Consider the following 13,875-nt stretch of genomic DNA (forward strand, 5'->3'; position numbering starts at 1 on the left):
AAATCATACCAACAAGGAAGAAGAAGGGTCTTCGTCTCCCTGAATCCATCGCCCATCTGAGGACCCAAACGGCCAGTGCCGATGGACCTCCAGCCACCAAAGCCCGCAAACCTCGACGAGACCCGGGGATCCCAAATCCACTGGCTCCTAGACGAAGACAAAAGCCTCGCCTGAACGCGAACGGAGCCCGGAGAAACTTATTCTAACACGACACCACCGCAATGGCCTCGGCAGCGTCTCCCTGAACCCTAACCCTACCACACACCCACCTAGCGAACAGACCCGAGGTTCCCCCTCCCTCCCGCCGCCGGAGTGGCCGATGGAGAGAGAGGGAACCGGAGGTGTCACCGGCGGCGCGCAAGGGCCTCGTCGCCTCCTGATCGCCTCGTGCGATCCGATCCTGACGAGGTCTGTTTCACATTATTTGTGGCTACCAGTGCGTGTTGGGGAACTGCTCAAAACAAGGTCCAAATGGGTGTTTTATTGTGCAGGAAATCAGGAGTAACAAATTTGGCCTAGCAAAAGGGAAGCTCAAAATAATAGATTACAGATCCAAAATCAAATTTCTTGTCATGCATGCAACTAATTTTGGCATGTGTTAAGTAATGCCAATTAGCTTACAGTACGAAGATCAACTGTCGGAACTTCTTCATGTGGTCGGCTTGTAAAGAGATGGCGATGGACAAACTCCCGTCATTGTGTGCGCTTGGGAGGACGTAGGCGAGCCCCTCAAATGCGACGCCGCCAGGACCCATGAACACCGGCCGGCCCCATCCGAAATCTGCATTGTGGACGGGCAGGTTCACCCAGCTGGTGATTCCGAGGTTAGGGCAACGGTAGGTTTGTGCTCCTCGGACCAAGGCCGATAAATCAGGTTGCAGCTCAAGGTAGTCCAATGCTGAGCGGCAGTAGTCATCGTTCATCCTATCTAGCTCCATTTGGATTATCTTTGCTGCATCCGCCAGCCCTCTGGTCACCTTGCCTGCCTCGACGATCGGCGTGGCGGTGAACAAAACGTTGCCTAAGAAACCATCCGGTAGCGGCGGCTTCAGCCGTTTCCTCCCATCAATGGCACAATACAACTTGGTGGGCTGATCAGATGGCAGGCCACGTGAAAGACAGACACAACGCCAGACATGCGCAGACAGCAATGTGTACGTGCTCAACCGTGGCATGTCGTCGCCGGTGGGAAGCTGCGAGCGTAAGCGGCCAATGTCTGAGCTGGTGAGCTTGAAGATGTCAACAGCAATGTCAGGCGATGTTCGCTTAGAATTAGAAGAGAGATCCTGGGGCTTGGATGACAACATGGCCGGGGATGGATGGTACTCAACATGTGGGTAACATGGAGTCGGAGGGTCTCGAGCGCGGATGAGGGTGCGGTCAATGAAGGGCATGACTGCAATTTGAGCTCCACGGCAGAGGTTGGACCATGAGTTAATAAAATGCAAGCCGGACATGCCATCAGCGACATGGTGTTGTGTGGCAACACCGAGGGAGACACCTCCACACTTGAAATAGGTCACCTGGTGTACAGTAAAAATGCAAGGATCAAAACACAAGCTGCATTAGTTTCTTGAAAATCATAGAAGTGCACCAAGTGATAAATGAAATTATCTACCCTCCTTAGACCTTGGTTATGTCAGTGCTCAGCTTTTACTTTTTGTTATCTTCGTCCAGCTCTGCATGGTAGTATTCTTTATGCTTGGCTTTTGTATTTCTTTATTGCTCATTAGCCTTTGTGAGAAATATATTTGGCTAGTGAGGACCATGTAATAATCACACCTTTTAGCTTAGGAATTTTACACACCCTTTTTTTAATATACAGTACATATTAGATTTTTTTCAAGTTTTATAGGAAAAAATATGAATATCTATAATATCAAATAGGTAAGAGGCATGGCAATATATTTCATCGGCATTGTAGATGTCGATAAATTTTTAATAACCTTTTTCAAAGTTTACAAAGTTTGATTCGGGGCAAAAGTATGTATGCACTATATATTTACATGGAGGGAGTATGTAGTATGTGCCAGCAAACACACCAAATTCATTAAAAAACACAAAACAGTACTACCTCCGTCCTGGTTTATTAGTCCCCTTCGTATTTTGTGTCAAATTTTGATCATAGATTTAGCTAACAAAATATTAATACATGTCATCAAAAATTATATTCTTGGACTCGTATTTGCACATAGTTTTCATTGGCATAATTTTTTATGACATTCATTGACATTCTGTTAGTTAAATTTATGGCCAAAATTTTACACTAAATACGTAGAAGACCAATAAACCAAGACGGAGGAAGTATGTACCAACTCATGTTATTAGCTTCTCTAATAAAGGCAACCTCCAAGGTGATTGGGCTGTGTGGCCTCAAATCCCAATGATGGACCAAGGACCACCTGAATCTCGCCGTATATATTACTTTAACTGGAGTAGCAGCTATTATATCATTAGCCGCGCACACCAAAAAATTGATCAATTTGTATGTTGAAAGAGTCCATCAGACATTGGTGAATCACATTTCTATGGTTAGGACTTATTCTCCAGCTTCCAATTATATACTCAGCCATCGAACCAACATGTGGTTCGATAGTTAGGAGGGCAATGGTATCCCCAGTTCACCAAAGTTCAGGTCTTAGGCTTGACACTGGTGCTCATATTCTTTTAGATTTATTTCAGACCTTCTGGCGATGTGCATTCAATGACACAAGCTAGCTACATTAGTTTCTTGAAAAATATATGAAAAATCATAGATTTGCACCAAGTGATAAATGAAAATCTCCACCCTCCTTAGACCTTGGTTATGGCAGTGCTCAACTTTTACTTTTTGTTATGTTCATCCGGCTGCATGGTATTCTTTATGCTTGGCTTTACGCTGATGGTCCCGGACAGCTGCATGGAGCCAACAACTGGTTGTACTCTAAGGGCATCTTCAACGCCGATCATCAAACGGCCCGTGCAAATCTTGATCGCGTGGTCCGAACCCTGGAAGCCATCCAACGCGGGTCTATATCGCTCCATTCGGTGGCCCGGAGACACTTTTTTCCGCAAATCGGAGATAAAGTGGGGGGGGGGGGGGGGGGTTGCTGGCGTCCAGACCGCTGCCATGTCTACTTCTGACTGACCAGGCCCACCCAAAAATCCCACCCGCCTCCCCCGCCCTTCCCATCGAACGCCAGCGTCGCTTGCCGAGCCACATTCACGCTGGCTCAGAGCATGCAACGGCTGGCATTAATGCCAATGATTTGACTGGATGGGAGGGTGGCGCTGACGGACATGACCTCTCGGCCGTCGGTGCTTCAATGCGGATGCCACGTCCTGAGAAACCAACTCCGGCCTCTACGTTGCATTGAAGCAGGCTAACCGTCCCTTTGTCTAGTATGGTCGTGCCTATATAAGCCATGTGCCGGCGACGAACAGAGGCGCACTACCCCTCCACGAGCACCGTCCCCTCCCCCTCCCAGTCACCGATCCTGAGCCCAGCGGCAATGCCGAAGTCCTGGTTCTCCGTGCCAGCAGGCACAAGTGGTACAAGTCCCTCCTCAGGTGGATCATCGCGCCGTCCTCGCTCTCTGGGACCACCAGCGAGAAAGAGGTAGCCATCTCTTTCGACGAGGAGGAGGACAAGTAGATGCAGCTGCAGCAGCCACATCTCCTCGTGGAGGTGGCTCTTAGGGACGATTGTCTGTCAGATGGGCCCGGCACCACCATCGCCAGCACGCGTGAAGGAGGAGCCAGTCCATGATGCGCGTTCGCATGAAGCGGGAGCCAACATCCCCACTCCGGCGCGTGAAGGAGGAGCCCGCGTCCTTAGTGCCTCCACCGCATCAAGGACGAGCCAGTGGAGCCTCCCGTCGCACAACAGTTATGCCCGAATTGACGGTCACTCGTCAACATCGCCGCCACCCGATAAATAAGGAGCTGCCGCCCGCGATCATGAAGGTGCATGTCCATATCTTTCACTACCTCAGAGGAGGCATTTATGGTGGTGCCTCAGGCTCGAGGGCTGTCGTATCCGAGGCAGAGCGCGCGGCGAGGTAGCAGGCACGGTACGACCGCCGCAACCCCGCTCGCCGCTCCGCATTTGCCAGGACGGACGTGGCACCGGAATGGGGGACCTCGCTGCCATGTGGGCGCTCGACCGCTCTGTCACCACCACGGTGGCGGCCGTTAGGCGCCGCCACCGCCTTGAGGGTGAGCTCCCCAAAATCCGCAAGGAGCGGTCGCTTAACGACGGCTCCGGCAACGCCGGCAGGGGCAAGGCCGCCGTCGGGGCTTCGCCGGCGCCATCAACAGTGGGCAAGGCGGCCCACCGCACCACGCAACAGGAGGCGAGGCGGCTCCTCTGGGAGCAGCAGGCATCCACGAGCCCTTCCGCCGCTGGAGGGACGACGATGGCGGTGCGGCAGGACCGGGTGGCCATGCGTACGAGGTGGTCGTCCGGTATATGGTTTAGGTTTTATTTTTAGAGTTTCTAGTTGAACGGTGGAAATATCATCCGTTTTATGTGAATTTTATCCGAACTTTAATAAAATCCACCATGTTTGCATGGATATCGTCCATTTAATTGAAACAGTGGTTGAAATATATGCGGGCAGCGTTGAATGGTCGGCTCCCGCATCCATATCCGTAGACTGGTCCGTGTCCACGGACAAACGACGCTGAAGCAAATTTGTGGGCGAGCGTTGCAGATGCGCTAAGCTCCCAATAACTGTAACTGGCATGTTGCAGATGCGCCAAGCTCCCAATAACTATAACTGGCATAAGAAAATGAGCTGACCTGGAGCAGGACAAGTGGGAAGGATATTTCGTCCGTGTAGTCGATAGCCGGATGAGTCGCTTGAGCTCCATGGTGGGCGCGAAGTCACCGTAGTCGGCGATGGTGGCGTCGGGCGCGTCGGCCTCGACAAAGAGCACTCCCTCCCCGTTGCAGTCGATCTCAATCCTCCCGTCCTTGTCCCGGGCGAGGCGGCCGGCCATGGGGTAGAAGGTGACGAGCGCGTCAGCCAGCGCTCGCCGCATCCGGTCGGCGTCGAAAAACCCCTCCGGCGGCCCCTCCTCAGGGGCAGCCTCCTCAGGGCAGCGGTAGAAGTAGACGCTTGGCGTGTGGAAGCGCGGCACCAGCAGGTCGAGGTGGGAGTTCCATAGCCGAGACCGCGGCAACTCCTTGGCTGGCCTCACCATGGTTGCCCGCCTCACTGTCGCCGTGATGCCCATCTATATCTCTACTCCTAATGGACAAATTGGTTGAATAGTTCCCCCCCACTTTCAACCGGTTTTTCTTCGTCCCACCTCCCACCACCCCCTCCCACCGGTTTTTCTCTTTCTCGTCTGGCCGACAATACCCAACGTATTTATGGTAATCAATCACAATTAATCCACGTATGGTAAGGCTATAAACTTAGAAATCTCAAATATGATAATTATAGTAATAAATCAATCCATGTATGGTAATGCCATAATCTGGCTGACAATACCCAACGTATTTATGGTAATCAATCACAATTAATCCACGTATGGTAAGGCTATAAACTCAGAAATCACAATTAATCAATCACAATTAATCCACGATTAGGGTAAGGCTGTAACTAAGGAAATTTCAAATATGGTAATTATCACCAGAATCAAAGCTTTCCAAAAAAGTTCTTCTTGCCATACCCTAATCGTGACCTTCTCATCCTGAGGCATTATTTCCATCTATTTCTCAGCTGAATCAGAACTTTCCAAAACTTTGTCTGAGTAAATCACAATTTTCCTTCCTTCCCTATCATCTCAATCGAATCATGAGCTATAGGTAAGTCATTTCGTTCTCCACCTCGCACGGGTTGTACTGATTTTTATCATGGTTTGGCCCCCTGCCGTACAAGCCGCTTGATTCCTCATCCCTCGCTCAATTCCTCCACCCTATCTTCTTCTTCATGGTGAGCGACCCAGGCAGCGATGCGTGCCCGTTATGCATCAGCGAGGAGGACCAGGAAATGGTGATTGCCAGCCCCGCGCTCGTCATGTGAACCCGTTCACCGTCAGGTCATGCTGGTGTGTTACGGGTGTAGGTGCACCTTACCTTAGCCATGGAGGTTTGCCGGTGGACAACAGAGGCCTCGCCATGGACACCAGTATCCCTCTCCTCTTCCTGCGCCCTACATCTCCTTCCTCAGTCTCTACCTCTCTCTCTTTTTCTCTGTTCCAGGAGATCTGCAGCCGACGCCGCATGCCCTGCCCGTTCGCTGCCGGTCACCTCGCCTCGCTGTTCGATCTCACCGCTGGATATGCACGACTCCGCCGCCCTGTGCCGTCCTCATCGGGCACCATCATGGCGGCGCGAACACTGTATGCAGTGGCTACAATCAGCGGCGGATTCAACGACTCGGAGTCTAGCGAGTAGCGACCCAGCGGGCAGCGGCTGTGCTGGTCGCTGTCTGCCGACGAGGCGTAACGGCTCGGGCCTAGACTCCGAGTTCGTCATGGCGCTCGGCGCAACTTCCCTTGCGCCGGCTGACTCATGCATGCATCTACAATCTAACTAGCTAATTCCTCCCTTTGACTGCTATTGTCTCTGGTTGTACTGTTCCATAGCTTAGGCATTTAATATTTTGATGCAAGGTGGAGGTGGGGGAAGAAAACAACAAGAAGAAGGATTGTGGGAGGAAGTGGCGTGTTATGTGGCGGCTGAGAAGAGGGAGGGGCATGAAGATGACGAGGAGATGCATTTATCTACCACGTCATGAGCATGAGATATCATCACATGTAAATAGTATATGACTCATATCACACAGCCTTTCTTTTTGTAAAAACATTTTGTTAGCACATTTCTTGTTGTACATATAGTTTTTTTAGCATGTGGCAACACATGGGCATCCAACATATGGATGGAGGTGGAGCTTATTGATGACTAGGAAAGATCTCTGTAGTTATTTGTTGTTTTGTGTTAATTGTTGTTTTGGTGACTAGGGTTTTTGTGTTGAACCCGGATGTTACAGATATTGCGGATAGCCCGTAGCAACGCACGGGCGTTCAGCTAGTATATATATATGTCGACCGTAAATTGACAGCAAAATAAAAATAGAGAGCGCAACTGCATGCATCAGCCAGAGAAGAGGATCAAGGAGGTACATCGGCTGACCTTAACTGGAATGGAAGAAGAGGATACAATACCTTTGGCGGGAGAAGAACTAGTGATGGTCCTTAATTATACAAGGCAAAGGCAAGGCAAGGCATGTACTAGTGATTCCCTTGACTGCGTCCGTCTACATACCTCAGCCTAAGGATGACACACGTAGCAATCAAGCTGGCATCAATGGGGCTCTCTCTAAACCTCGTCCGTCCACATGACCCACCTCACTTGACGTGCACCACGTGGGATGTACGATGCTACCACAAGCATCTGCATCTGCATCTGCATCTGCATAGTAGAGTACTATTATTGCGGAGGGTATAAATGGACCACGTACGATGCAACTTGCGCCACTATGCTACAACGCTTGATAGATGGAGGAGGATGTATCGTCCATGCACTAACCATGCGCCGACGTGTCACTCTATCGTCCCTCATACATTAGCAGTACGTAGGGGGTTTCGTCGGTGGAAAACTTCAAGGCTAGAGCATCCACAGTGTCTAGAGGCAAGGTTGCCTTTAAACTGGGACCCATGGTCCTGCCTCTTGTTCTAGTGTCAGAATTGTACCTATAACTGAATATTATATGTTGCCTTTACCTAGAAACTCATGGCTTCCACATACAACTAAGTGGCTGACAAGTGGGAACACTGAAATATTTTATTCGGCAAGGAGAGTTAGAGACGGGCGCTAAGGTTGGAGGCGTCTCTAAGCCTTTTTTTTAGAGGCTGGGGATGCAATGTATAGAGGCAACCTTTATACAGGGAAAGTATCAGGTGATACGGAGCTTTAGATGCTCCCATGATACGAGCTTCTAGGAGATCCAACGGCTTTCAAAAGGCTTTCAACATTTTATGAAAAAGACCTTTTGAAGTCTAAAAATTGTGAACAAGTACGGCAACCTTTCAGAACCTTCTAGGAGCCATTGGATCTGAGATCCGACGGACCAGAAGCTCGTATCATGGGAGCATCTAAGGCATGGTATCACCTGATATTTCCCCCCTTTATACATCTGGAGGCAACCTTAGAGGCAGCAAATATATCTGGAGTCTGCCTAGTCACAGATGTTCCCATTTATCAGGGTTAGACGAAGCTTCTACTTGGACCACTACTAGTACTAGCAGCTGCAAGGGCAAGTTTAAACTAGCTAGACCACCATCTTACCAAAGAAAAATGGGTTAATTATCATTTTGCCCCCAGTGGTGTCCATGTGCTCAGTTTTGTTCTCAGATGCGAATTGTGCTCAGTTTTGCCCCTAGTCCATGCACAACTACTATGACGAGGCCAAACGGCCATATTTGAGTCCATTCCGTCCGCCGACGTTAGTGGTTGTGGGTCCGGATCATACACGTGGGACCGCGTGGACGTGGGTCCGGAGCTGACATGTAGGCCCGTGCAACTAAATCACCAAATCATTCGTAGGATTCTAGCTCACTCTGCCCATCCACCGGTCGGCTGTCCTGCATCGCCGCCGCCACCACCTGCGCCGCGGCCAGCACCTGCCCCGCCACCAGCTACACGGCCTGCTCCGCCGCTACCGTCCTGCGCCTACGCTCCACGGCTACCTGCGACGCCCGCCACCTTCCTGCGACGCCACGGGTGGGGCGCCCGCCACCTGCTCGACCCGCGGTACGGCCTCCTTCCGTGCGCCCGGCCGGAGCACTCAAAGGTGGGGGGCTGCTGGAGCTGCTTGAACTAGGAGGAAGAACCCTAGGGCGAAATGGCGAGCAGCGGCGACCCCGTAGTATTTGGCGAGGCAGGCATCGGGCCGGAGATCCGCCGCGTCCACGACTGGGTTCCCGAGGGGTAAGTCTCGCCTCCTGTTTAGATTGAGCTTAGTTGTGCATTTGAACACTCGATTCGAGTAGGTTTGCCCAATTAGTGTGCTGATTGCGTCTCCGTTTTTCGCCGGTTAGGATGGAGTTGCGGTTTGCTTTCTTGGTGCACATTAGAAGGGACCGGTACATGTTCGATGCAAAGGATAAGAAGAAAATACCAAGGAGGTTTCGATTATCGGTTGCCAATGGCTAGTAATTGGAGTTTCAGACAATTTGGGGATGTAATTTGTAGCCAATAGCCTTGGGGTTTGCTTGATGAAGTGGTATACAAATACTATGATGGGGAAAAGAAATGGCTGACAGTTAGTAATGATGAAGAGCTAGCTACCATGTTTGTTAGGCATAAATAGAAAGATAATTTTCATGTGAGGCTGCAAGTTGATGTGCTTGAGCAGGCATTTGGACCTAGGATGACGGGTGCAACATCTCGGGGAGAACCAAGTCGTCGTAATGACATCTCTAGCCAGAACAGTTCAGTTGGTGCACGGCGATGTGGTGGCTCAATAAGTGTGGGCAACAGCGGTAGGGTCCCCCTTGAAGTAGAGCCCAATGACTACAATTCTGGGGTTGATGAAGAGAACCTATATTTTGATGTTATTCGGAATTTACGACGGGCACCTCGGGCTGAAAACCAAGGTGAGGCTCACAATGCAGTCCGTGTGGATGATGATGTGGTGGGTGAGGACAAAGACCTTGCAGTTGTTGAATGGGACCCTTTGAACCCTCATATGGAAGAAGGTACAGTTTTTGCATCCATGAATGAGTGTAGAAATGCACTTGTGACATACTGCATCAAGATAGAACGTACTTTCAAAGTTGACAAGAGCGATCAAGTACGTTACAGAGTGCACTGTCCGACTGAGGGTTGTCCATGGAGGCTGCTCGCATCTAAAATATGTTCAGGTCAAAGTGAACCCTTTTAAGCACACATGCCAGGAATCAACCCTTAGGAAGGATACAATCAGTAGAGCCAAGTCAAGATGAGTGGCAGAAGAAGTAAAGAAGTGGGTGAAAGAAAACCAGCAAGTTGGTCCAAAGGAATTGCAGAAGAACATCAAAGATAAGTTCAAGATAGATTTACCATACACGAGGTTGTTCAATGGTAAACAACATGCTATGAATTCTATTTACGGTAACTGACAGGAAAGTTTTTAAGTGTTGTATTCATTCAAAGGTGAAGTGGAGAGGACAAGCCCAGGTAGTATTGTAGATATTGATCACCACACCGTGGAGTACACATTCAGGGGAGTGACAAAGACCAAGGAATGCTTTAGGAGGGTTTTTGTCTGCTTTGAGGCTTGTTGCCGAGGTTTTTTGGCAGGCTGCAGGCCTTACTTGGATATTGATGCCACTTTTCTCACAGGAAGGTTTAAAGGACAGTTAGTAGCAGCTTGTGCAGTTGATGCACACAGTTTTGTATTTCCAGTTGCCTACGGTGTGCTGGAGACAGGGTCTGAGGAGAGTTGGACTTGGTTTTTGCATAATCTGCGCCGGACTATTGCACATCCCAATGGGTTGGTAATTCATACAGATGCCTGCAAAGGTTTAGAAATGGCCGTGGACAATGTGTTCCCTGGAGTAGAGCATAGGGAATGCATGCGTCACCTTGCTGCAAATTTCATGAATAAATTCAAAGGAAAGGTGTATACCGATAATTTATGGCCAGCATCTTTGACTTGCGGTGTGAAAAAGCACAACTACCACTTGAGGCAGTTATACATGAATCCCAAAGTGAAAGAATACTTGGAAACACACCACTCCAAGTTATGGGCCAGAAGCCAATTCAGTGAACCGAACAAAGTTGACTATGTGCACAATAATCTAGCAGAGTCTTTCAACTCAACGATCCAGAAAGTAAAGGGTCATTATGTGGTGGATTTGCTTGACAGGATCAAGATAGAATACATGCAGAAATTTCATTATCGTGCAGGAATAGCCGAGGAAAAATTCATGGGCCACATTATCATCCCTGCCGTGATGAATGAACTGAAGCAGAAAACAACATGCTTGAAAATGAACATGACTCTTTGCTCGGGTACCACAGCAGACATATCATATTTGGATAAAGAGAAGAGGGAATGGAGATATCCAATGGATTTAGAAGCTCGAACTTGCAGTTGTAGGCAATGGCAAATAACTGGGTTGCCATGCATTCATGTCTTGTTTTTCATCACTTCTCTCCCAGGTCCAGCAGGGAACATACAGCAGTATGTGCATGATTACTACTCTGTTGCAAGGTTCAAAGCCACATATGGTTATGCCTTGCCCGCTATGGAAGGAAAACAACAATAGGACATGGTGGACCCTGGATTCAAGCTTTGGGCTCCAGTTCTGAAGAGAGCAGCAGGTAGACCAAGGAAGAGTCGAATCAGACCTCGCAGCAAAGGAGCTAGACTTGGAGCGAGGAAGCGTAAGTGCACAAGGGGTGGTGGGTCTGGTCATTTCGGTAAGTATTGTGATAACACAGTAGATCCAGCGTTCGGAGAGAGTTTCGATGAAGGCTTCGATGAAAATGTTAGTCATCAGCCGGTTGCCTCAGCAGATGATGAAAATGATGGTCAACAGCCAGTTGCATCAGATGAGGATTTTGATGAGGTTCCAAATGATGATGGTCAACAGCCACATGATTTTGACGATGATCCAAAATATCCTCCAAATAATGATTCAAGTGAGGCTCCAAATGGTGATCCAAGTGAGGCTGCAAATAGTGATCATGGTGATCCAAGTGAGGCTCCAAATGGTGATCATGGTGATCCAAGTGAGGCTCCAAATGATGATCCAAGTGAGGCTCCAAATGGTGACCAACCTTCTGTTGTTGTGAGTTCTGCTAGGTATGTAAATCTTGCAAGGGTCAAATACTACTGTACATTTACCACTTGACATGATCTCATTACCCTTTATGTTTTGCACAGCTCTATGATAGGTTTGAAGAAGACGCGCAAGATATCGACAACTAAGAGGAGAAGAGAATAAGCAATAAGCACAAGGTGCACGAGGAGCAAAGTGATGGCAAGAAGCTCAAGGAACACACAGAAGCCCCAATGCTATTTATGAATAAGGGTTACCATATGAATAATTATGAAACATTACGAATAATGTTGTATTTCTGTTGAATGATGTTGGACCTATGTTAGTACTATGTTTGACATGATGTTTAAATATGTTGGATGATGTTTGAATGAGCACATGGTTTTTCCTTTTTTTGATTTTTTTGAATTTTGTTTTTCTCATTTGAATTCTGGTCAAACCTAACTTTGACCAAGATTTAAACAAGCCTAAAACATCAAAATGAAAAACTAAGCCTGAATCCTTCTTAGTCAATCCAAAATGAAGTTGTGGTGAGGTTTTTGAAATTTTCATGAAAAATGTGATCAAAAGAGGAATCTAAAGGTAGGGTAAACGGCCTCATTTCTAAGCAAGGTTTCTTTTGACCTTATCTAAATCAGCCAAATAACTTTCCCTACACATATATTCTATATATACAGACTATGTGCGCTGGTTTTTCCATTTTTGATGTTTTTTAATTTGTTTTGCTCATTTGAATTCTGGTCAAACTTAACTTTGACCAAGATTTAAACAAGTGTAAAACATCAAAATAAAAAACTAAGCCTGGATCCTTCTTAGTCACTCCAAAATGAAGCTGTGGTGAGTTTTTTGAAATTTTCATGTTCATTTTCCCAAAACACTTCTCTTCACTTCACACAAGAGAGTTTGAGATACTCGAGATATCACACAATACACATGAACTTATCGTTTAAATGTATGTAAACCTTGTTTATCAACTTAAATCATTAGTATATGACATAAGAAGACTATGTGCGCATGTTTTCTATTTTTCTGTTTTTTATTTAATTTATTATGCTCATTTGAAATCTGGTCAAACATAGCTTTGACTGCTCCAAACCCCGCTAACCCTAGCGCTGAATTGAAGGAAATATGCCCTAGAGGCAATAATAAAGTTATTATTTATTTCCTTATATCATGATAAATGTTTATTATTCATGCTAGAATTGTATTAACCGGAAACATAATACATGTGTGAATACATAGACAAACTTAGTGTCACTAGTATGCCTCTACTTGACTAGCTCATTAATCAAAGATGGTTATGTTTCCTAACCATGAACAAGGTGTTGTTATTTGATTAACGAGGTCACATCATTAGTTGAATGATCTAATTGACATGACCCATTTCATTAGCTTAGCACCCGATCGTTTAGTGTGTTGCTATTGCTTTCTTCATGACTTATACATGTTCCTATGACTATGAGATTATGCAACTCCCATTTACCGGAGGAACACTTTGTGTGCTACCAAACATCAGAACGTAACTGGGTGATTATAAAGGAGCTCTACAGGTGTCTCCAAAGGTAGATGTTGGGTTGGCGTATTTCGAGATTAGGATTTGTCACTCCGATTGTCGGAGAGGTATCTCTGGGCCCTCTCGGTAATGCACATCACATAAGCCTTGCAAGAATTGCAACTAGTGAGTTAGTTGCGGGATGATGTATTACAGAACGAGTGAAGAGACTTGCCGGTAACGAGATTGAACTAGGTATTGGATACCGACGATCGAATCTCGGGCAAGTAACATACCGATGACAAAGGGAACAACGTATGTTGTTATGCGGTCTGACCGATAAAGATCTTTGTAGAATATGTAGGAGCCAATATGGGCATCCAGGTCCCGCTATTGGTTATTGACCGGAGATGTGTCTCGGTCATGTCTACATTGTTCTCGAACCGTAGGGTCCGCACACTTAACGTTACGATGACAGTTATTATGAGTTTATGCATTTTGATGTACCGAAGTTAGTTCGGAGTCCCGGATGTGATCACGGACATGACGAGGAGTCTCGAAATGGTCGAGACATAAAGATTGATATATTGGAAGCCTATATTTGGATATCGGAAGTGTTC

General features: G+C 47.5%; 1 pseudogene; it reads right to left on the bottom strand.

Moving 5' to 3' along the window:
* Positions 1 to 500: 500 nt before the first annotated feature.
* Positions 501 to 5,220, bottom strand: LOC123057333 (hydroxycinnamoyltransferase 1-like; annotated as a pseudogene).
* Positions 5,221 to 13,875: the final 8,655 nt, after the last annotated feature.

This window comes from Triticum aestivum, chromosome 3A, assembly GCF_018294505.1.
Source record: "Triticum aestivum cultivar Chinese Spring chromosome 3A, IWGSC CS RefSeq v2.1, whole genome shotgun sequence".
NCBI classification, from domain to species: Eukaryota; Viridiplantae; Streptophyta; class Magnoliopsida; order Poales; family Poaceae; genus Triticum; species Triticum aestivum.